The sequence below is a fragment of the Chrysemys picta genome, chromosome 8 (genome assembly GCF_011386835.1).
Source record: "Chrysemys picta bellii isolate R12L10 chromosome 8, ASM1138683v2, whole genome shotgun sequence".
Taxonomy (NCBI): Eukaryota; Metazoa; Chordata; order Testudines; family Emydidae; genus Chrysemys; species Chrysemys picta.
Window position 1 is genome coordinate 78913237 of NC_088798.1, and position 24344 is coordinate 78937580.

At 40.9% G+C, this 24344-nt stretch overlaps 1 protein-coding gene across 4 annotated transcripts in view; it reads right to left on the bottom strand.

The window, feature by feature from the left end:
* The window catches only part of KCNIP1 (potassium voltage-gated channel interacting protein 1), a 559284-nt gene that overhangs the window by 236401 nt on the left and 298539 nt on the right, over positions 1-24344 (bottom strand). The gene's annotated exons all lie outside the window — the stretch shown is intronic.

Below are 24344 nucleotides of genomic sequence, written 5' to 3' on the forward strand. Positions count from 1 at the left end.
CATCTTCCTATGAGGAAGGTGATAAGCAGTGGTTTAATTTGTAAGTTAAAGTACTTTCTAGGGGGTTGTTGTCACACATTTTTTACATTAGTTTTCCTAAACTTATAACCCATCACTGAGTTAAACATTTATTAAACTGCTCCATAAACCCTCCTCAATGCCTATTTCTTTGTCCTTTAAGAGGATGGAGCTATACTTCTGAAACTATACAAATACCCTTCAGTCATAAGGGCTGATCTGATTTCCAAGTACTGCATGACTAATTTATACCAGAGCTGATCGGTTGAATCAAAGTGAGGAAACAAGCAGCTCCTGTGCACACACCATCTCTGGAACCTGTATCAAGGGCACATTCACAGTAAAGCAGGGCCATAATAAAATGTTCTTGCTGAAAGTGAGAAATTAAGCTACAGATCACAGAAGAAAACCCAGGTTATGGGATGCGTGTGCAAATATCTTCACACCCAGGCATGATGAATTCCACTACTGTTCACATGCCTGAAATCTTAGGAAAATTATATGTAAGCAATTAAGTTTGGTATTGCCATTAAGGTACTGGATGTAGACTCAAAGAAACCTGGGTTTGATTTCTGACTCTGCCACAGCGTTTCTGTATGACTCTGGGTAAGTTATTTAATCTCCGTACCTCTGTTCCCCCTCTCTAAGAGGGTGATAACGCTACTTCCTTTTTTTGCATTTGCTTGTCTTGTCTGTTTCAATGGTAATATCTTTGGGGCATGGACTGTCTCCATGTACAGCATCTAGCACAGTGGAACACTGATCTTGGTTTGGACCAGAATCAGAAATAATAATCAGCGACCTGTTGGAAGAAAAATGCCAATATTTTGACATGACATCTTCTTTCTAGGAAGTCAACACTCTGGAGACCCAAAATTGGAGAATTAATTTTCCACACAAGTCTGCATCACAGAGCTAGCAATGGGCATGACTTTGGAAAGCCAACCACAATGCACTTGCATTTTCAAGTGCAAAAGGTTTGCACATGTTACCCTTTTGAAAACAGGGCATTTATGCTTCCTGTTTAAATGTCTACCTATCCCTTTGTACTGCAAGGGGTTTATATTACTCTGTCTCATCTACTGCATTTAGTCTTCCATTTAAATGCACTTCCCACTAGATCTCCCCTGTGATATTTGAAACAGTTTAGCCCATTCACATCTTTCCTCCTTATGTACTAGGAACTGTCACCTATTATGAAGTACGTGTCTAGACTATGCTTAAGGAGGAAACTTCTCTCTCATCAAAAGAGTAAAGAAGTCAATCACATTCCTACCAAACTTATCTGACCTTCTTGCTGTCCTTGTTGATGTCCCAGGTCTAGGATGTTTATGCTTATATCAGCTGCTTTTTCAATTTAATAGGCTGCCTGCCAGAGTAAAAATTATATGAAGGAAGAATGGGATGATAGCACAGTGGCAGGGAGTGAAATCAATTCTATTCAGTCCATGTGGAATGGGAAGATACTGAAAATGCATTTTAAAAGAAACAACACAGAATTTCAGTCATTTAAAAAAAAAGTGCTCTCAATTTGTGTCACAGTGGAAGATAGGGACTGACCAGAAAGAATACATCTTTAGAGGGATTGCAAGAGAAATGATAAGCCTTGTATGGCTTGGGTTGAAGCCACTACAGACTAAAAAGAACCTGTTATTTGTACTGTTATATTTGTAGTGCCCTCTCCTCAAATCTCAACTGAGCTCCTAACAAAAGAGGGGCATATTCTTTCTCTCCATCCCATTTTTCCCCCTTTACTTCCCATCCACTTGTGGAAACTAAAAATAAATGTAAAAGCCTTTATTTATTTGAGTAGTATCAGTTTAACATCTGAAAGGCAGAGGCTGTGCCACAGAAGCTACACCAGCTTTCATCAGCTGAGCATTTAGCCCTGTCTCTCTGTATTTACTTGTACAGCGCCAAGCACTCTTAGATGAGTCTGTAGTGTCCTTGCAGGTAGATGCAATCAACAAGAAGGTATTCTCTATCATTAACTATTCCAATCCAAAATTAATACAAATTCTGTGGTGAGTAGAAAGGAATTTAGGTCCCTAGTCTTGTGTTTCACATACAGTGCCCAGAAATCTCATGACACTTGCATTTCTGGTCCCTACAGTGTAAATAATTAGTTGATCATGTAAATGTTCTGTCACTAGAGTTGGGAAAGCCTTATGTTATACATGTTTAGTCTCTGTGTTATGAACTTCTATAGTTTTAGAATTTAATAATTTTGCTCCTTTCATTCAAGGACCTCAAAGTGCTTTATGAACAAAATTAGGCCTCCCAGTGCACCTGAGAGTCAGGTAAGAATTCCCCCCCTCCCCAATTTTACACATGAATGAACTGGAGCATAGAGATTAAAAGGCACAGGGTGGGGGAACCAGATCTTTGTTCAAAGTCCTTTGTGTTGACAGCCAGATCTCACAAGCCACTCAGGTTTAGAGGTCTAGAAATGTCAATTAGTTTTAAAAAACCTTTTTTAGTAAATCCTTTAACAAATTAGCAACTTGCTTTCTATTCTGCATGTTCACACCCTTTTATTACTCACTGTTCATGAACATTTGTACAACTTCTGTTTAATTTCTATGGATGTTCAGAAGCAGTACATTTCCAGATACGATTCAATTCCTTTTGGGTGTAAGTAGTTTAAAGGTTAGGTCAGCCAACCAGGAAACAAACAATTCCCTGTAACAGAGTAAGTGACCAATCATAAAGCCTGAACAGCAAATTGATAGAGCAGTTGCTACAAACAGTTCGTGTAGAATCCAAAGCCCAAATATATATTCTTAATGTCTATTCATTTAACTATGTGGGATAATGAACAAATTCCTAAAAATCATCAGTTGTTGCACGGTCAGTTTCATGAACAGGAAAAATAGTACAATTTTTCAAATAAATTGTTTGTGATGAATAGTTCAACCAACTCTGTCTAGATAATGGCAGCTAAACCTAACAGCCAGAGGACTTTCTTTAGAGCAGTTTCTGTAAGCAAAAACTTAAAGGCAAAGACACAGTGTGTATCTTCCACCTTCTAACATATAGAGAAAACGGACTGCAAATAATTATGCTACGGCCATTATAAATAAACTAGTACAATTCTGTAAAAAGCAACAGAGGGTCCTGTGGCACCTTTGAGACTAACAGAAGTACTGGGAGCATAAGCTTTCGTGGGTAAGAACCTCACTTCTTCAGATGCAAGCCTTGCATCTGAAGAAGTGAGGTTCTTACCCACGAAAGCTTATGCTCCCAGTACTTCTGTTAGTCTCAAAGGTGCCACAGGACCCTCTGTTGCTTTTTACAGATTCAGACTAACACGGCTACCCCTCTGATACTAGTACAAGTCTGATCATCATTTTCCTTCATATGGTGACGGATAGCAACTAAGAGAACATGGGACATTGCACAGTACTAAATCAGGCCTTTCCATTTATTTGCGAACATGAGTTTCCAACACTACTGACATTATGTTTCTTTGGACGCATAACATCTTTGACTCCTGATAACCCTACTGGTACTAATCTGAGTTCTCTTGTTCACATTGACCTCATTACGCCAGTCAGCCAAACTCTCTGCTCTGCATGTAGCAGTACTGTCATGTGTGTCCCTGGATCAAGAGCCTATTGGATCTTGCAATGGATCATTGCAACCATATTAATTAAAAAAGTTATCACTCAAGCAGAAGGGTCTGAGCTGCAGCATCTGCATCTGAATCTCAACTTCCCCAACATATGGGCAGGCTCAGAGCTATGGTTTCATCTCAAACTCCTGGTTCCAAGTTTCCCTACTACAACCTAGGAGTGAACATTTCCACAAAGGGCCAGATTCTGTGACCCTCTCTCATGTTCAGTAGTACCTGGTTAATCCTATTGACTTCACTGGAGCTACTTCATGAGTAAGAGATTGCTCAGAAGAAATGAAGGTGACAGAATTGAGCCCTAAAATTACAGGTGAAGGGAGGAGTCATCCAGTCACACTTCCTAAAGAAAATAAATAGAAGCCGGATTAATGTAAGTACCCTGGCAAATCTACAGGGGGAGTGACCCTGCATGTTCCCATGGAGATTTGAATTCTATGAAATCCAGCTGCCAAGAGGAGCAACTCTCCAGCCACCCCTCCCTCAGGTTCTCTCAACAGCCCCTCCCCTGAATTTACTTGCAAAGTGCTTGGGTATTCCAAGGGAACCACCCCTCTTGGAGCCATAATAGCCTTTCTCCTATTAAATTGCCAGCGAGTGCTCTGGGCTCTGTGGCATCGCTCTCCATTTACACTGATGTAACAAAGCAGAATCTGACCCATTTAAATATGCAAATTTACACAGTACTAACCTCAGTCTATTGACACCAGAATTGGCAGTTCTGAAAAATAAATGAATTAAAAAAAATCTGTTCAGGTTTAATCAAATCCAAAAATAGCAAAATATTTTGGTGAACTGAAAAAAAATCTGTTTTGGGTCAAATGAAAGATTACTCTTCATAATGGCAATACACAGACATTTGTTATGACAATGACGAGTTATTGGGCCATGGATAAAGAATGAGACTATCTCTATAGCATGGTGGTTGGGGCACTCACCTAGGAGGTGGAGACGCAAATTTGAGTCCCACCCTGTAATGACAATTTAATTATTTATAGAGTAGAACAGCTTCAAACACCAGGGATTGAGAGACCTGCGACAGAAGACCCCATAACTCAGTGGGGGCCCAAATTCAAAGCCCTTCTCTAATTCAAGCAGAGTGGGGAATTCAAGGCAGGTCTCCCACAGTCCAGGAGAATGTCCTAACCACTGGAATAAAGATGGTCAGGGAGTCCTCCTCCAGAATTGTTTTGGACAAAAGTATTTGGCAAATTTCTGTCAAACTGACACAGGGTTTTGGCAAATAAACCATTTGTCCCAAAATCATTATTCAGTTCTAATTGGCATATAGTGTGTGTGTGGCCATGTATAATGTAATTTTGTGTCTGTGAACCTGATGTACCTCTGCCCAATACCAGGCAGGTTTTTGTGCTTGTGGCTGAATGGCAGGATCTGCATAGTAGCTCTCTTTTTTTGGAGTTTGCTAGGATGCTGTCTATTTCTCTAACATTAATGCGCTTTACAGCCATCTAGCATCACGCAGGGAAGCTAGTAGCTACAGACAACTCATTATACAGTATAAATATATATTTGATACAATGTTACAACCCGCAGGAAGCAGTTTGTGAGATATTTAGACTCTAGCAACAAAGTTCTTCCAAGCTCATTGAGTTACTGCTGCTGTCCCATTAGATTCCTGTCTGACTAAGGCTAGGTCTACACTACCCGCCTGAATCGGCGGATAGAAATCGATCTCTCGGGGATCGAATTATCGCGTCTCATCGGGACGTGACAATCGATCCCCGAATCGACGCTCTTACTCCACCAGCGGAGGTGGGAGTAAGCGCCGTAGACAGGGAGCCGCGGAGGTCGATTTTGCAGCTGTCCTCACAGCGGGGTAAGTCGGCTCCGATAGGTCGAATTCAGCTACGCTATTCGCGCAGCTGAATTTGCGTATCTTAAATCGACACCCCCCCCCCCGTAGTGAAGACCTGCCCTGAGAAACTGTAACAGCTGCTCCTGCTCACCAACGAGCACTCTCAGTGCTGAGCATGAATCTGGCTCCAAACTGAAGCAGCTACTTCAAATCAGCATGACAGGATGGCTGTCAGCCAGGCAGAAACCCTGCAAGGGGCTAAGATTCCATATTTGAAATAATTATGAAAAATGGTATGGAAATAGTGATTAGGGTGGTAATCTCAAGCTAGGAGGCAGAGGGCAAGTTAAAGGAGAGCGGGATGTGGTATTTTAGACCTGCCATTTAACAGCGCACACAGATTTTTGGAGCCAGTAGTCCAGATTTTAGAGTGCCCCAGATTGATCTTACTTTGTTTTAAACAGTTTGTTCACTACTCAACACCCATTCGACTGGAACCATTGTGGTTCCACTGTACAGGAGGTGAACAGCTGCAAAAAAGCAAGCTTGGAGTTGTTAATACTCCCTCCCCCCCCTCGCTTACAGCAAAGTGCGATCCAGCTCTGCTTAAGCCAGAACAGAGTGCAAGTTTAGGGTTTTGGGGGTCCATAATAATGCAAATCCAATGCATATAACCCTTTGTGCAGGGATAGTTACCCCTTATCCACACCAGTCACAGAGAAGCTGGGGGGCTGCCACAGGGCCTGCCTGTGGGGGATTCCAAGTCCTCCATTGTCCATCTAGTTCTGCTACACAGAGCCCATTCACTGAAGCTAGAGAAGCAGGGCCGGCTCCAGGCACCAGTGAAGAAAGCGGGTGCTTGGGGCAGCCAATGGAAAGGGGTGGCACGTCTGGGTCTTTGGCAGCAATTCGGCAGCGGGTCCCTCAGTGCCTCTCAGTAAAGCTGCCCCCGAAGTGCCGCCGATCGCGGCTTTTTTTTTTTCCGCTTTGCTGCTTGGGGCGGCAAAAAAGCTGGAGCCAGCCCTGTAGAGAAGGCAGTTTCATCGAGAGGAAATTTTCAAAGTGCTGAGCTCTATTAGCTGGCTAGATCACTGGGCTCAATGGGTAGTGATCAAAAAGCTCGATGTCTAGTTGGCAGCCAGTATCAAGCGGAGTGCCCCAGTGGTTGGTCTTGGGGCCAGTTTTGTTCAACATCTGGATGATGAGATGGATTGCACCCTCAGCAAGTTTGAAGATGACACTAAACTGAGGGGAGAGGTAGATATGCTGGAGGGTAGGGATAAGGTCCAGAGTGACCTAGACAAATTGGAGGATTGGGCCAAAAGAAATCTGATGAAGTTTCAACAAGGACAAGTGCAGAGTCCTGCACTTAGGACGGAAGAATCCCATGCACTGCTACAGGCTGGGGACTGACTGGCTAAGCGACAGTTCTGCAGAAAAGGACCTGGGGATTACAGTGGATCAGAAGCTGGATCTGAGTCAACAGTGTGTCCTTGTTGCCAAGAAGGCTAACAACATATGGGGCTGCATTAGTAGGAGCTTTGCCAGCAGATCAAGGGAAGTGATTATTCCCCTCTATTCGGCACTGGTGAGGCTATATCTGGAGTATTGCGTCCAGTTTTGGGTCCCCCACTACAGAAAGGATGTGGACAAATTAGTGAGAGTCCAGCAGAGGGCAACAGAAATGATTAGGAAGCTGGGGCACCTGACTTATGAGGAGAGGCTGAGGGAACTGGGCTTATTTGCAGAAGAGAAGAGTGAGAGGGGATTTGATAGCAGCCTTCAATTACCTGAAGGGGGGCTTCCAGAGAGGATGGAGCTAGGCTGTTCTCAGTGGTGGCAGATGACAGAACAAGGAGCAATGGTCTCAAGTTACAGTGGGGGAGGTCTAAGTTGGATATTAGGAAAAACTATTTCACTAGGAGGGTGGTAAAGCACTGGAATGGGTTACCTAGGGAGGTTGTAGAATCTCCATCCTTAGAAGTTTTTAAGGCCTGGCTTGACAAAGCCCTGACTGGGATGATTTAATTGGTGTTGATCCTGCTCTGAGCAGGGGATTGGACTAGATGACCTCATGAGGTCTCTTCCAACCCTAATCTTCTATGATTCTATGATTAGAATGTCAATTTGTTTAGTAAACTGGTGGCATAAACTTTCAACCAGTACTTTTTAATATGCATGAGGAGTCAGGGAAGAGCTTTGAGGGTTTTATTTGATATTAATGTTTTCTGGGTTTTCTGAACAGGTTTTAAAACTTCGGAGGATTTTTTTTTACACTATGCTCATTATGCTCTGGTCTATGTCAAATAAATCAAACCCTGACTCAAGGGTAATTTCTCTGAGAAAGGACCTCAAAATGGGGCACAGAAAGTCTAGTGAGTTACAGCTGCTGGTTCTCTCTCAACAAAATGCACAAAGTCACGCCCTTTAAATACACAGAGACAGCATGGACAAGTGGAACTAACATGGGACTGGGAACCAGGAACTCTCAAATTCTTATCAGCTCTGCCAATGAAACTGTGGGTATGTCTATATTGCAATTAAAAACCTGGCCCTTGTCAGCTGACATGGGTTAAGGAGCTCGGGGTAAAGAGCTGTTTAATTGCAGTGTAGAAATACAGGCTCAGCCAGAAGCCTGGGCTCTGGGACCTCACGATGGGGGAGAGTCCCAGAGACAGGGCTCCAGCCTGAGCCTGAACATCTACACTGCAATTAAACAGCCCCTTAGCCTGAGCCTGAGTCAGCTGACCTGGCCCAACAGTGGATGTTTAATTGCAATGTAGACATAGCCTAAATGGCTTAGACTAAATGTCCAAAGTTGCCTTTAACACTACTAAGGACACAATTTCATAGAAGCACAGAGCACCCACAGCTACTCTGGGCTTCAGCTGCAGTTAGGAACACCCAGTTGTTCTGAACCTCAGATCTGGAAGGGCTGCTGGAATTGAGAACCCAAAAAAGGCACACTAAGTCAGTGGCCGCTTTTGGAAAAGTTGACCTTAATTTCTGAAAGGCAATATCATTTCTCCCAAAAGTGGGAGTTCTACAGAACGCTCTACCTGCTTATATCAATGGCAAATCTGAGCCTCTGCCTCAAATTTATTAATATATTCATACATTGGGTATAGTATTTACCCACTTCAATGTATGGTGCTAATAAGAAATAAATATTAACAAAAAGTCTTTGTCTGTATACAGCATAGTCTAATAAGTGCTTTCAGTGCAAATTAGCTTTTCGCCTATTTGCTAGTTAAGCATCTAATTTACCAAGCAAACCATATGCATATTTGAGTTTTAGTGCACATATTTCTGCTGCCTGGTGTATTAGACATACATTTTGTTCTTGCCTAATTAAGGGTATCCACAGAAGTTTGTTTTTTCTCTATTCTTCCCTTGATGAAGTGCTACCAGCATACCTGGGTTTCAAGCACTTCATAAATTTTAGTACGTCGTAGCTCAAAATAGTTAAATATATGGGACTAGATTACTATACCTTTACACATGGTGAGTAGCAGTTTATTCAACAGAAATCCCATTGACTTGAATGGGACTAGTAACAGAGGTATTAGCATCTTGTCCAATAGAACAGCAATCACAGGATCAGTATGAAATGTAATGCTTTTCTGTACCAACACAGTACACAATATCTGAGAGCCAATGCATTCTAATGGAGATTTCAATATCCTCGGCTGCGCAACATGAAAATGCTGTGCAACAACTCATTTAAGCAGACTTGGTGTTTCTTCATGTTATCTCTAAGATATCACAGTGATAGAAGGCATATTAAAACACAGAAATATAGGGTACACACACACGTGTGTGTGTGTGTCGGGGGGGGGTGTTTATGTACTTCCACATCCATCTGGAGAAATAGTATCTGTTTAAGTACATAAAAATAACTGTTTATGTCATGAAATTAAGATAAATACTGACTCTTATTCAAACTAATTATTATTCTGGGAGGTCCTTTGATGTTATAGCATCAAACAACATTTACCATGTGCTATTTTCAGCATAATACAAAAAATAACTCTGACCTACAGTCAAATAAACATCTCAAACTAACCTTCTTCAGAAAACAATCATATCCAACTATATTTTCCCCTAAGAAATGCAAATATGCAAAGCAACCACCCCTTAAAAGTTAATGGTACTAAATGTGCAATTCCCCGCTGATAATATCAGCATTCCTTGAAACTATCTGAGGTGGTCAGACATGGGGACCATGCACTCAACAAATCAACAGCATTTTCTTCTTATATTTCCTTCAGTTCTCGTTGCTTACCAAGATGCAAAATAGCATTTCCTTTTTATATTTATTCAGACAACAAAGGAATTCAGAAAATACATGAATTGTTGCGTTTGAACACAATGGACTTTGCTGAAGCTGGACAGGATTAACCATATATCAGGGAAGATGTATAACTGTATCCTATGATAAAGAGTGCAAAGTCTTCTAACGGCTGATGAAAGCCAAAATAATTGTGTTTCTCTGTAAGCAGTAAGTCTCATTTGCAGCATCTTATTTTAACATAAGTTGCAATGCTAAAGCCAATAAATAAAGCAGTTGCTCAAGGACATACATATAGCTTCAAAATGTTATCTTCACTTACCTCTCATTTTTCTAAGCACCTAGGAGGTTAGGAAAAAGATGTTCAAAAGATAGCAAGAATAAGAACCAGGTATGCATACTAGAATTAATAAGTAAAGCACACAATCACTGACAAAGTTTTACAACTGTTCTCCTCCCAATTAAGTACTTGCTGCTAGTTTCCTGGAAACCTTGTACTAAACTTTGTCAAGTAGTTCATATGGGGCTACCAACTTTATCTTTTGCAGATTGTCATAAGCTCTGAAACAGGAAAGAGTAATTGTTGATTATCAATGGTTAGCTGAAGGTTATTTAAATACCTGCGTACTTGTAGCTCACCATGAAAAATGGCCCTAAAGTTCCCATAAAAAGCAGTTTTTCCAAGGTATATTAAATTCAGGGATACTTAGACTTCACTGTAAATCTAGTCCTTGCTTTAAACAATGAAGCAGTCTCCACAGCCATATTTTGATTTAAAAGATCATTGTACAAAATTCAGCTTCATGCCTTTATCTATTTAATGTTTCCATGTTTCTGCATGGATGACACAGTTTGTAAAACTGACTGAAGAAACTAGAAGAAGAGCATCTTTCACAGTCAATCCTTTGCAAGTATCTTCAACAAAGGATATTTACATTGCAATCAGTATTCTCCTGAAACATTCATGAGGCTAGATATCAAGGCTAAAAAGAGATGTTAACGATAAACATTCTTAAAAAACGGCAAAGATGTGACAAAGGAATTGTTTATCATAGAAAAGTGCTTCCAAATAACCTTAGTGTTTTCTATTGTACCAGCAACTTTAGCCAATACCTAATAATAAATAATGCTTCAAACAATTAGAACAAATGAGAAGTTATAACAATAAACTTACTAACATGAAAAGCTTCATCTTAATCAGAGCTCCAGTATACAATTTACAGTTTACCAAAACCATACAGATCTGCATGGAAGTTCTTGAAACCAGCTTAATTAGAGACAAATAATTGTCTAAGATTACCTGTGTGTCAAACTCTCCTTAAAATCAGAGCTGCATTACTGTATGGAGATATACAAAACACCTTACATATTTCATTTATCTAAATAAAGCATCTTAAGTCATTTGAGCTTCTGTTCAGTTCATCTATTACCCAAACACTGCATACATACAGATTAAAGTAGAATGCTCTGCAGCAAATGGTTTTCCGAACCAAATATTTTCTATTTCTTAATGTCCTACCTTCATAACTGCCTTCTAGGAGACCCAGATGCTCAAGTGCTTTCACAAATGCAACAATTATCACCAGTACCACAATCATTTCAAGTCCCTCCAAGTTCATCTTGAAAAATTATTCACGTGAAAGCATCTTTTCTCAGGGAGCGTCCTGACTTGAGAGTTAGACTTTAATTAAAAAGCCCTTGTAGTCCAAGATATGCCACAGAACCAGAGACATACAGTGCAAAAGAACTCCAGCATATTGCCACCATAAAACATTTCAGTTGACAGCAAAATGAACACAAGGAATGCAAGGAAGTCATATCTTACCATGTCTGCATCACTTGCCTGCATGGATACAGATGTTTCAGTCTCTAAGGCAACAGAATATACAGTAGCCACTTTGTTTAGCATTTCCCCTCAGTGTAAGCCAAAATTCACCAAATAATTTTTGCTATCTGGCTAAATCTGATGCCCCCCCTCCCCAAAAAATAAGTTACAGATACAAACTGCTCTCACACTGTAGTGCCTAATAACAACCAAACATGATTTGTTTGATGCCAAAACGAAATTTTAAGAAACACAAAGCAATAACATGCAAACAACACAAACTATCACAGCTTTGCCACATGGACAGAAACCCATCTGCTTTTAATTATAGGGGTTTATCAACATGTTGACCCAGTTATCCTCCCCAGTGTAGGCATATTTTATGTTGAATATATGAATCTACCAAATATTACAGTCAGTGCTGAGTGATTTAGAAATGAAGTGTTAAAGTTTGAGGATTAGCAAACTAGCAAAATAGCATAGAGTATTGCTGCATATTGTATATGCAGATGGTGGGATAATTGCACTTAGTTTATCTCCACTCCTGTTTCATGGCAAGTTCCAAGTGAAGAAGGGCAAACAATGGTGTCAAGGACAACATACCCTCATTGCCAAGGCTGTGTGCAACCTATTGTTCAACACAAGGGAAGCGCTTATGAAAAGTGCTCATGACTGGCTTTTCAAATGTGCAGCACCCACCATTCAGACCAGACTTTCAGAAGAGCTCTGCTCCCATTTGGGCACCTATATAAGGGCCAGATTTTCAAAAGACCCTCCAGCATCACCCCTTGAGACACGTATGGCCAGATTTTCAGGAGTGTGCAGCACTCGACATGCACTCCACATGCAAAGTGGTTTTGAAAATCTGGCCACTTATTTTGTGACTAGATGAAAATGGAGCTCTTTGAAAATATGATCCACAATGACTGCTGCATTTGCTGACAAGATCACTCACTGCATTACCACTTCCCAACTCATTATTTTAACTTGCTTTGGGATAACTCGACTATAATGAAGAGCTATAAAAAAAAAAACCCACAACAAGCTGTAATTTATATTTAGATTATTATTGTATTGTACTCATCCGAATGATTGAAATCTGACTAATTATTTTCAGGCTGTAACTGCATGCTAATGATCTGTGTGCTGCTATTTCGTATCAACATTGTATGTTAATGCAGGGCCGCCCAGCGGGGGGGGTAAAGTGGGGCAATTTGCCCCAGGTTTTGGGCCCCACAGGGGCCCTGCAAGCCCTGGCCGAGAATCCCTTCCCTGGCTAGTGGCGGTCTGGGTCTTCGGTGGCACTTCAGCAGCGGATCCTTCAGTCACTCCAGGTCTTCGGCGGCATTTCGGCGGCGGGTCCTTCAGTGCTGCTGAAGACGCGGAGCGAGTGAAGGATCCGCCGCCGCAGACTTGGAGCGCCACCCGGTGAGTACAAGCACCACGGCGGGTGGCACCTTTTTTTATGTCCGCTTCCCCGCTTTGCCCCAGGCCCCCTGAATCCTCTGGGCAGCCCTGTGTTAATGTCTCCTAGGACACTCTTGTAACAAACTTGTGTTAAGGCTTTAAATAGCGTTGTAGGGTCTTGGGCAGGCTCTCTGTACAGGGAAGACTTTCATCTTTCTAGGACTATATAAGAGGACCAATCCTGTTACCACTTAAGTGAGACTTTTGCCACTGACTGATGGCAGCAGAAGCAGGCTGAGGGGGCATTTAGAAAGCTGGTGTTTGTTCTTCCTATTTAGTTTTCATAGTGTTTGTATTGGGCTGATGCGGAGGGTGGTGAATGGCACTTTTTGTTATCAATTTGAATGAAGTTCACTTTCTCATATGGTTACTCTGATACATTGAACAATCGGTAATATTTCAGAGCCATTAGTTTGCTATTAATATGAGAAATATCATAAGGATCTATAACTTCCATATCTCTGTAACAATATATCAGCTTTCCATATTAATGCTAACCCCTTTCACTTCAAAATCAAACCCTCAGGGTATCAAAGCTCTTTACCAACATCTGTCACATGAAGCTCAACATCCCTGTAAGGTAGGTAATCCCCCCCCCCCCTCAAGTTTCACTTTACCTACCATGGAAGTGACACTGCTTCTGGGGCAGGACACAGGTGTTTAACATTGCTGTGACATACCAGGGTGCAATCCATACTGATGAGCAGTTGTGTCACCCCTGCCTAAAACCTTGGGTGCCTTACAATGCCTTGCTGAAGTGGCTTACATCTGGGCTGCTCACAAACAACCTTCCAGAATGCAAACCATACCCTGGGTGTCTGTGTGTAACTGGAGACTGCCAGCCACCATTGGGTTACACTCGGGCTCTCACTGGCCTTGGTTATACTGCAGGGCAACCCCAACATTTTCCCCCAGAGATGTATGCCCTGTACTGCCCAGCCTTCTCCTGGACAACACATTATATAAAGTTTGTTATTTCTTTAATAGAAATAATATGCACACAACTTACCACCCCAAATGGAGTTTCATAGACATTTCAATGTAAACACATTGGATTAGATAAAACAATATAACAAGTTTATGAACTACAAAAAGATTTTGACAGGATGATTCTGATCACCAAATTATGAGTTTTCAAATGATACCTTACAAGGCGCAAATTATACAAAGATTATTACAACTGTGTAGGGTGTGAATACAGGGTACGTTCTGTCACAACTGCACATCTACATTCTACAATATTTTAGGACAAGAAGCAAAGAAGAATACCATATTTGATGGAAACTCATGGCAGAAATTAGCTGGAATAAAATGCCTGAAGTTAGCATTTGGCCAGCATAGTAAGGTTAAAGCCTCTTTTCTTTCAAACGGTAAGATCAGCTAGATCATTCATGAACACAAGTGGTCAGAACCTCAATTTCATTTCTCACTAGAAAGATGGCATTTCCAGCAGCACACTTTGCCTGTGCTGGGGCACTAGTTCATTACAGACTCAGAGGGAAATGAGATGTCCCAATGCCATTCCTAGCAATGACTATGTTTTCCTTGGAGATCTATCAGTGACACAATCTGACCCTGCTTAGCTTGTAAGATCTGATAAAACAAGGTTTTTATGGCTGTAGTCTGTGCATTTATGTGCCAGCTATTTCCTTACAGCAATATATGTATCAAACTCCTAATCTAATTGTCAGCTGCTCTTTGAGAGTCAGCCATTTAATACTAGGGAAAAAGGCAAATAGAAGTGTGTTCTGGGAGCAAAATATCCAGTTTACTCAGATTCCTCAGCCAGATTGTCCATTCTGGCCCAGCTACGTTCAGTACAAGATAGAAGGGAGGGGACAAAGGTGGCTTTATGCCTCCCCATATTTGGGTGATCTTTGGGGTTTTTCTGTCCTCCAAAGTAGGTTTGCACCAGTGGGCAAATCATCTGGCTTTATACTCCCTTTAGGTTGCCTAGTAGCATAAAGAGTCATAGGGCAATGAGAAATCAAGTCCTCTATGTTTACCACCAACATACAAATGCATAATCAAAATTCCTGGATGTGCAATATGCACAGAAATCAGACCCCAATTTCTGCTTTATTAGCATCAAGTGCTAGCACCTTGGCAAACTGTTTTCACAGCATAAAGGAGGACATGTGAGAACAAAAAAGAAAATTAGAACAGGGAGAATACATATATTGGGTCATAAGCACAGATGACACGTAAAGCTCCCCTACAGCCGGCCTCCCTCAGAACTATTTGCAAATGCTGTACTGATGTAGAAGGGCATCTAAATTGGAACAACACTCTGAGGAGCCAGAAATGAGGAGCCTCATTGTTATTTTATCTTACCCCTCCCTCCTACTCCTTGCCAGGAACGTTACACCAACATATTATTGTAATGGGCTGCCATTAAGGATCACTGCTGAAAGAGCAATGTTCTGTATTGGAAAAGGTGAATACAAGCATGTAACTAGTCAGAAGGTTGGTATCAAAAGGGGGTATCATGACGCCCAGGCTCACCTGACCATCCCATACGGCCACAGGAGAGTGAGGGGCTGCTTCCCCATGTGTTTAAGCAGTGGGAGTGAGTCAGCAGAAGCTGGAGAGAAGCAGCAGCAAACAGTTTTGGCTTGTGAGTCTGCGTGAGTACCTGGGAGAGGCCAAGGAAGAGAATTGCCTCTTGAGATAAGGCAGAGGTACTGGGCCTGAGGATTCTGCCATAGGGGGTTGCCTATGTGCTATTTGTTTCCACCCGTCCTTCAGGATTTCTGTACATTTTGTCAATAAACTAATTACACAAAGAAAATATCCTGAGTCATTCATTTCTGCTCCACGCGGAAAACTGACCTGGGAGGCCCCCAAAATTTGCCACAGCTCAGTAGAGGGACAACATTTATTATTTGTATTGCTGCTGTGCCTAAAGGACTTCATCAGGGACTGGGGTCCCACCATGTGAGCCAATGTACAACAAAGACAGTCCCTTCCCCATGAAGCTCGCAAAGGGCACTAAATTATTCCAGAGTAAAGCCCACATGGGAAGCTATCACAGAGGAGCTATTCCAGAATAGTTTATTCCACAATTGCTATTCCAGTCAATTTCTGTGTGTAGACAAGCCCTTTTTGGTAGGTGGAAATTTCAGAATGCATTTAAGACTCTAAGGTGGCCAGATAGTCAGTGGTGGAGTTCGAAGTCCTCTGTTTACAGAATAGGTATAGCATCTGCAGCAACGTAAGCCAATGTGTCTAACCTTGATGAGGAAGAGATGATGGTTCATATTTAGGCCCTATTCCATTCTTGGCCCCTCTGCTAGTATCGCCAAAAATTCTGCCCCTCAGTGCTGTGGTGGTGGATTTTTGGGAGTGCAGACACTCATTCACTGGGAACTGAAATGAGATCACCAGGCTAATTTCACATACACCAAATGACAGAAAGATGGATTTTGGACTCAAGAAAGAAATGAGAAGAGGACCAAGTCCTGACTTTATTATTTATATTTTGTATTACAATAGCACCTCCAGGCCCCAACTGAAACCAGGTCCCATCTGTGCTATACAAAACACTGTGACAGACATTCCCTCCCAAAAGAGTTAGCAATCCAAATACATAGACAACAGACGAGAGAAAAGGGGTATGACCTCATTTTACAAATGGAGAACAAAGGTAGGTCCAAAGGGCATGAGTGACTTTCCTGAAGTCACAGTGGAAGTCTTAACAGAGCATTAAATAGGAACTTGAACCCAAGTCTCCTGAGGTCCAGTCCAGTGCTTTACCCACAAGACCAACCTTCCTTAATAATCTTTGACCTATAGTTCAAACGTGACAGGCCATGGCAGAATGACCTGAGCATTCAATAGAGATGGAATCCAGGAGGACCATCAGCACTAGAAGCACAGGCTTTCCTCTACTTCTCGTGAAATAAGGCTGTTATGGTCATTGGGACTAGCTACTGGAGGGAAACAGTCGTATTCACAAAGCCCGTGTATTGCATAACCTTGTGGTAAATTCAGATGGAGGAATTCCCTAACTAGTCCAGAGTGCCTATTTCCAGTTCTCAGTTGTCTGGATGTGAATTTAGTTCCCCAAGGCAGTACCCAATCTTTCAGCCGAGTCTTATTACAGTAGGAGTTGGCTGATCCATCTTTTTATTAATAGTATGATTATAGTATAAATATTTCATTCTGTGATATGTGTGGGAGGCTTCATTATGCCACTCTATCTTTGCATGCATATCTTTTTTAATACAGCTTTGTTAAAGTTATCATGGCAACTATGTCAGCTCCTGCTTTTTCAACATTTCCTCAAATACTTCCAGTATTTTCTCAAATGCTAATAAGTGTTAAATTCAAGGACAATTTATTCAGTGAATAAAACCCACACCCAGTAATACCAATGTCTTTTATATCACAGTGATACAATAAGATGCAGTGAGAATTTAATGCAAATGTGAATTAAGCCTGGGCAGAAGAGAACAGCCATCATTTTCATATTTTGTATGGTGTATAATGAAAAGCCATTGTGATAATGATTAACTGGCCAAAGCAGCATCATTGCTGTTCAGTATTTTATAACCAAAGATTATTGCCTTTCTCCTTTTCAGACTCCTAACCCCATTTTACTTTAAGACTGTACTTTGATATAAATAATATCAGTAACATTAGCACTGGTGGCCTGTGATTTTTCCAATAGGGGAGGAACAAATCTCAAAACAGTTATTTCCACCTCCTCTCAATGTATAATTTTATAGCTATTAAAAGCTCACCTTTTTTATAAGTGAAGCAACAGCAGTTGGACCCAGAAGCAGGAGCCGTCACCACCACCACTGCTACCTGGGCCTGCAGTGCATGAGACAAGATCTTTGCTTGGTTGTAGCATCTCACACATACACATGGGGCCTGCCAACCCTATCCCTGTCCCCTGAAGCCTGGGGTTAACAGCTACCACCTGCCATGGCACCACCAAGCAGTGGTTACCACAGCAATGCTCTTATAAAGTGACTCCTGGGCATGTCAATTGCCATGGTAACAAGGCAGCTTCTTGAGGTGCTATTAGCTATACTGAGATTTGAGCCTCACGCAGCACTACATTCTGCCAACTTCGTGCTGTTGCGTTTCACTACTGAAGAGAGACAGGTGTGACATTCAAATGGAAAAAAAATCACAATTTATCCTTAAATCTGTATGAATCTATCAATTAAATAAAGAATACATAAAATGTGTTTTGTAGCTTTTGGAAATTCTTGGTTAGTTTGTGCCTGGACTGACGAACGTCCCCTGAATATTAAGTATGCTTTACCCAAAATTTTAAGCCAGGAACAGTCAATCATACATATTGAAATAGGTTACTATTTGCTAATTCTGCCTGTAAATAGAATACTATGCTATATTGTTACAGCTAATGTCACAGGTTGCACCCTTCTCTAGGTCTGCAAAGCAGGCTCAGGCAGCGGAGAAGAGAATTTTTTTTTTTACAAACTGGTTAGAAGGGCTGTTCGGAGTTTGCTAGCCCTTTGGTATTTTCTCTGTTTAAATAAAAGTTAAATGTTAATTAAGAAAACCCAGGTGAAGGTGTTTTTGCTTCTTCAGTAGACAACAGCGAATGATCAGAGAGGGATCCTGTTTGGATAGTTTAAACCGGTGACTCTCCAGTTGAGATCCAGAGATCACCGGTGGCCTGCAGAGCACTTATGTAGCCCAGAGTTACTTCTGTGATGACAACAAAGTAGCTAGCAGTATCCAAGCGGTGATGCTTCTTAATTCTAGCCCTACCAACTACATTTCCTTAAAGAAGATTTTCAGGGAATTTTGTTTTTAACTCAGAATAAAAGCAGCTGCAGCTGCTCCCTTGTTTCTTCCTGCTGAATGCTTTAAGCAAGTGTTTTGATGGTGTTAATTTCAACTGTGATCTGATTTGCAGACAACTGGAAGGGAAGCAAACAAACAAGATGGCAATATAAAGCGCAAGCGGGGAAGGGGAATTCAGTATTAACAGATGATGTGAAGTCCTACATCTTGCAAGGGGAAGCAAGCAACAGAGATACAAAAAGGGGGGTGATAAGCAAGAAGCAGCGCCTCTTGTCTCCTATTTTGGAAACAGAGCTCTAACTTGTTGCAGGGAAGGTGTGGAGTTGGGGTTTGGAGAGAAGGTAACCGCAGGAGGGCTGCTTAGCAGTCAAGAATATGAACTAATCTAAAAACCACTGGCTAAAAGATTCCTATTTGCTCCCTGAACAATTACCTCAGATCGGATCCCCAAGATTAAGATGGCTGTTTAAATGTAGTGACAGTGAAGAGTTTCCCCACATGCTAAATACCTTGATCAGTACTTCCACGTGGATGAAATTACTGCTAACGAAAGCCATAAGGCTGCATATTTTAGCCATAATAAGGAAGACAACCTATGGTATATTGAAATTGAAAAAACAAACAGGTTTCAGGACTTAGTTGAAATCTTAAGGGGGATATTATTTCTCAGCACAAGCTTTATTCCATATATTGAGCCTTACTGATGGAATGAGCTAGAAAGAGAAATATTGAGTAGCTGGCAAATTTGAAGAAGGTGGAAGGAAACATGTTAGGCAGTTCCTAAATAAAGTATCAAGTGATTAAGTATACAATGCAATGTCCTCAGCTGAGAGACTGCTGGCTGCAGGCAACATGTACAAGCATCTTTATACTTTCATTGCCTGTAGAAATGGGCCTGATTTTTTTTTTAACTGTTAACATGAAGGCTTTAACACTGATGCAAGTAACTAAAGGCTCATTTGGTACAAGAACAGCAAATCTGACTGGGAAAGCAAGGGAGGAGATACACAAGCAGCTTACCTTGGAAGCTGTAGACTGATTTATGCCCTTTTAAAAGTCTAAAGACATCAGGAACTGCAACAGTCTAGAATATACTAGAAGAGATTGGAATGAATAGAGCAGTTGCCTTCACTTCCTGAACCTTAACTAAAGCAGAGAAAAGAAAACCATGCTCCTACAGAAAAGGGAGATCTAAGTGTATATGGAATCTGAAAACTCCACATTTCCACATGATGGGGAAGTTTACATTGTTACCAACAATAAGCCTACTACAATTCTTGTGCTGAACATGCAGCTATTACCTATAGAAAAGGGCTCTCATTCTGTCATGTTATCATTCTGGCATAGGTATATGCAGTTTGGAAGACATGGGAACACTGATGCATTGTCCTGGTTGCCACTGGAGTTCCTTAACTATAGGAAGAGTCATATCTAAATCCCCATAAATCACTTTGTAAGCATTTTGGGCAGGGACATCCATTTAGAAGTATCTTCTATCTCCTGATAAATCATTATTTTCACTTAGTTTTTCACATCATGTTCAAAGGAATCAAATCTACATACCTATCAACATTGCTGGTGGCCTATCGGACAACCAATGATATCCCTGAAAGCAGTCTGCAGCTGCCCAATCAACTTTTAACCTTGTGCTGGAACTATAGTTCAGCATATTCAGAATTTCAAACCACTTATTTAAATCTTTACATAACAGCACAAGACTCTCTCAGGAACTAAAGTACTGCACAGTAATAACAAGGTAATAGCCCCATTTTCAATAGGGCTGTCTCTCTGAAGCAGATCAAAGGGAACAGGTTTCGAAGAGAAAATAGTTCTTTATCCATGAGTTACAGATGTATTTATTTCAATTGCTTACATCACTACTTCAAATAGTCTAGACAGGGACTAAATTTTAACTCAGAAAAGAAATATATCGAACATTCAGAAGTGCCTATAAGATCCCTGTTTGTTTAATTTTATCACAGACTCATCAAGGGAAGTCTCTAGTAGCAAACTTAAGCATCGCTCTGAAATAGCAAATTTAATGGAAGTTTACTACTGTTGCTCTCGTTCTCATCTTTTAATGGTGGAAATAGAACTCAGATCTCTTTTGCTTGAAAATGAAATCCAAGCGAAGTCACATCTCACAACTAAAATATACTAGGGTATATGTGGAGACATGTTCCCTTTCTTATAGCTCAAAAAAAGCCAGCATTGTACAAATAAATGAAGATTCAGCAGGCTGCCTGACAAGCCAGACTTGACAGGAGGTTAATAGCCTGTCTTTTGTGCCAAAAAGCTCATTTCTCTTGTAGTACTTTCTGTTAGACTTGACCACTGAAAAGCATTTTCAAGGTTACCAAGTAGTGTATTTTTGTCCCCTGCCCCTCCCTTTCAAAAATTGAGCTGTGCAACAGAAACATTCAATGCTGGCAAACAAACATGCCCCCCTCCAGCTCAGAAAGTGTTGGATGGCCACATATTGGCTCTCCATCTACACAATATTTGCAGCACCATGATATAGGGCAGTTTCAAACTGCTCCAAGCACAGGAGGAAGCTGAGCTGCTGATCCTGTATATTAACAGTCATGACAAGATCACATTCAGAGAGGCTGGAGGGAATGACTTATGGGAAAGATTAAAGGAAATAAATATTTATAGCTTGGCTAAGGAGAAGGTGATAACTGTCAACATATCTCTCTGAAGGGCGTAAACATCAGGGAGGGAGGGGAATTGTTTAGGAAGATTTAAAGCGTATAACTAGAAATAATAAGAGGGAATTGATCCATGGGAAAATTCAGGGCTCGATCCTGGTATTTTTACTCAGGCAAGACTCCCATTAAAATCCATGGCATTCCACTGACAGGGAGTTCTTTATCTGTAAGCTGGGGTATAAGTGCACTCACTTTCCGCGCACTAACTGGCCATGCAGACCCTGCTACTGTGCATTAAATGTGCTGCAGTGCGTTTTGATTTACTCCCAGCTGAGTGAATGGAAGTTCTTTTGAAGTATTCACCAAGCGCGGCACTCGTTAGTGAAGTATATCAATGATGAGTTTTATTGATCATGTCTGCCAACCATGCACATATGTGAAGAATTGACTCAATTCCTGAAGTACTGTTCCAGTTTGTGCTGGACTTACTGTGATATTTGAAATGGAGTCCAGGTGCAGTGTGGTATCACCTTTCATTTTTTCTAGGGTCCTGGCCAGAAATCTGAACAGAAAATTGTCATGTAGTACCTCTGCCTACAATAGATACTGATACATATACAAATACACACAGACAACACACATCCCATTTATGTAATGTACAAGAAGTCTGATGTTATGTTTCGATCCTTATTAATGAAGACTACTTGGTTATGCTGGGTAATAATGGAGAATTAGAATATTAATGCTATTTTTCTACCAGCACTAAGCACAAGTTTGATCAAAGAAGATTGTGAATACATTGACAGTAGCCCTTAATATTAACCTACTGACTTTCCAGCTGTTATGACTCAATGTTTTATGTCTTCATGTTCCCAGGGTGCAAGGATTGAAGAAATTAAGCTTAATGCTAACTACTTAGTGGGCCAAATAATGTTATTGTATAACAGGTCATATTTCTGTATTTTCTATGTAAAAATTGTACATACCTTAATTCCTATTCACTTAGTTAGTCTTGGATATTAACAAAATATGAGTCACTGTTAACTAATGATGGGAGGGCTTCAAAAGACTAATGCATTTGGTTTGGGAATCATCCAATGCATGCATTTATTCACACTATTTGCACTTCTTTGTATCTACAAAAACTGGACTCAACATCTCACAAAATCAGGTCTCTCCCAACATTTTTTATACTTCCATCTTACACCAGAAATCTATAAAGAACAGCCTCTTACTCAAGGGTTTTCTGCATTATCACCAGAAACTACAAGGGTTTACACATATGAAAATAAAAAAAATTAAGTTTACATGAACTTTATTCAAAATAGAGGGGATTGGGGCAGAAGCTTGCATGGCCTTCCCATCACCAAACAGTATTGCCTGGTACTGGAGTGCATGAAAAGGATGACAAATCTCTATTCCAGACATTACATAGCTTTTGAACTACTGTCACCTTCAAGACCTGCAAAATTGGAACAAAAAAGATGGGTTTGGTGTTGCTCTTTTTATTATTTTTTAGTTTAAGACTTGTTCCTGTGCAGGAGCCTACAGGAGTGAGCATGGGGATTTGAGACTTCACTGTGATGTACATTATAAAGAGAAAACTAAACGAATTGAACTAACACATTCTGTTGTGGTGGTAGCAGAATGCACCTGTAAAGTACTGCGTGGCTGTAATGCCTGGGGAGATCGTGCACTCTTATAGTGAGAGCTGAGATGACAAAAGCATGAAAAGGGTTATATTAAAGCACCAGAGAAAGATGGTTAGGGGGGGAAATAAGTCGCTAATTAGATGTTTGAAACAGAAGATCAAATCATCAGAATAGTAGCATCCAGCCTTAGATCCTCAAGGTATAAAAGACCCATGACACCATCATCTGCATAAAAGGAACTAATTTAAGCAGTATCAAACAAAGCATAGGGATTGCAATCAGGCTGCTAAGAGGAATTGTCTGATATTTTACATACGTGAGACCAACTTGAATTTGAGAATTAGCCTCTTGCCAAAAGCTTTACACAGGGCCTGCCTTGTGGTCATCCATTCCAGCCCCAGGAATTGTGCAGGGCACTTGCTTCCTAAATTGGCTAAACTTTTTCAACAGCAGAATGTTGCTTCTATTATCAGCAATCTGTTGGCAAGCTAGACACTCAGAACGGCATGATTGGCATGAGTAAATGTGCTTCTATTCTCAGTGTTTTCCATTTTATAGCAAACAGCATTGTGATTGAACTGTAAAGCAGATGGATGATATCAGACAGTTTCCAAACACTGCTGATAAGTATCAGCTGTTTGTAAGGATGTTGCCATTATGTTGGCACACAGGAGACATGCACAAAAAAACCCTGCCATTTTTGTACATATTCTCTCCCCTCTCCCCCCTTTGACAGTGCTGTTTTTAGACACAAAAGGTGAATGGGAGAGACACATTGAAAAAGGTCAGAAATTCAGGAACCTACAATGAGATAAACAGAGCTGGCAACATTAGAAAGTGTAAAGGGCCAACGGGTTACTTGGGACTGGATTAACTATGGGTGAATATCACCCATTATTATAATTATTATAAAAAGAATGACTTTTTAGGGCCAATATTATATTCTCCATCACAAAGGAATTAATTATCTGAAGAGGCCTGGCTATGTTTGCATTCTTACATTATCTCTGTCACCATTTAACTGTACAGTAACAGGAACACAATATGCTAGTTTCATTCTCTTCACAAGTTTAGAAGTGTAATTTCAGATGCTGCACACCACATTATATTCTTGCAATTTGTGAAGACTTTTGGTCTTCACAGACTTGATATTACACTTGCAGGAATCACGTCCCCTTTACGTGAAATAAACTGTAAGCTTGTGTA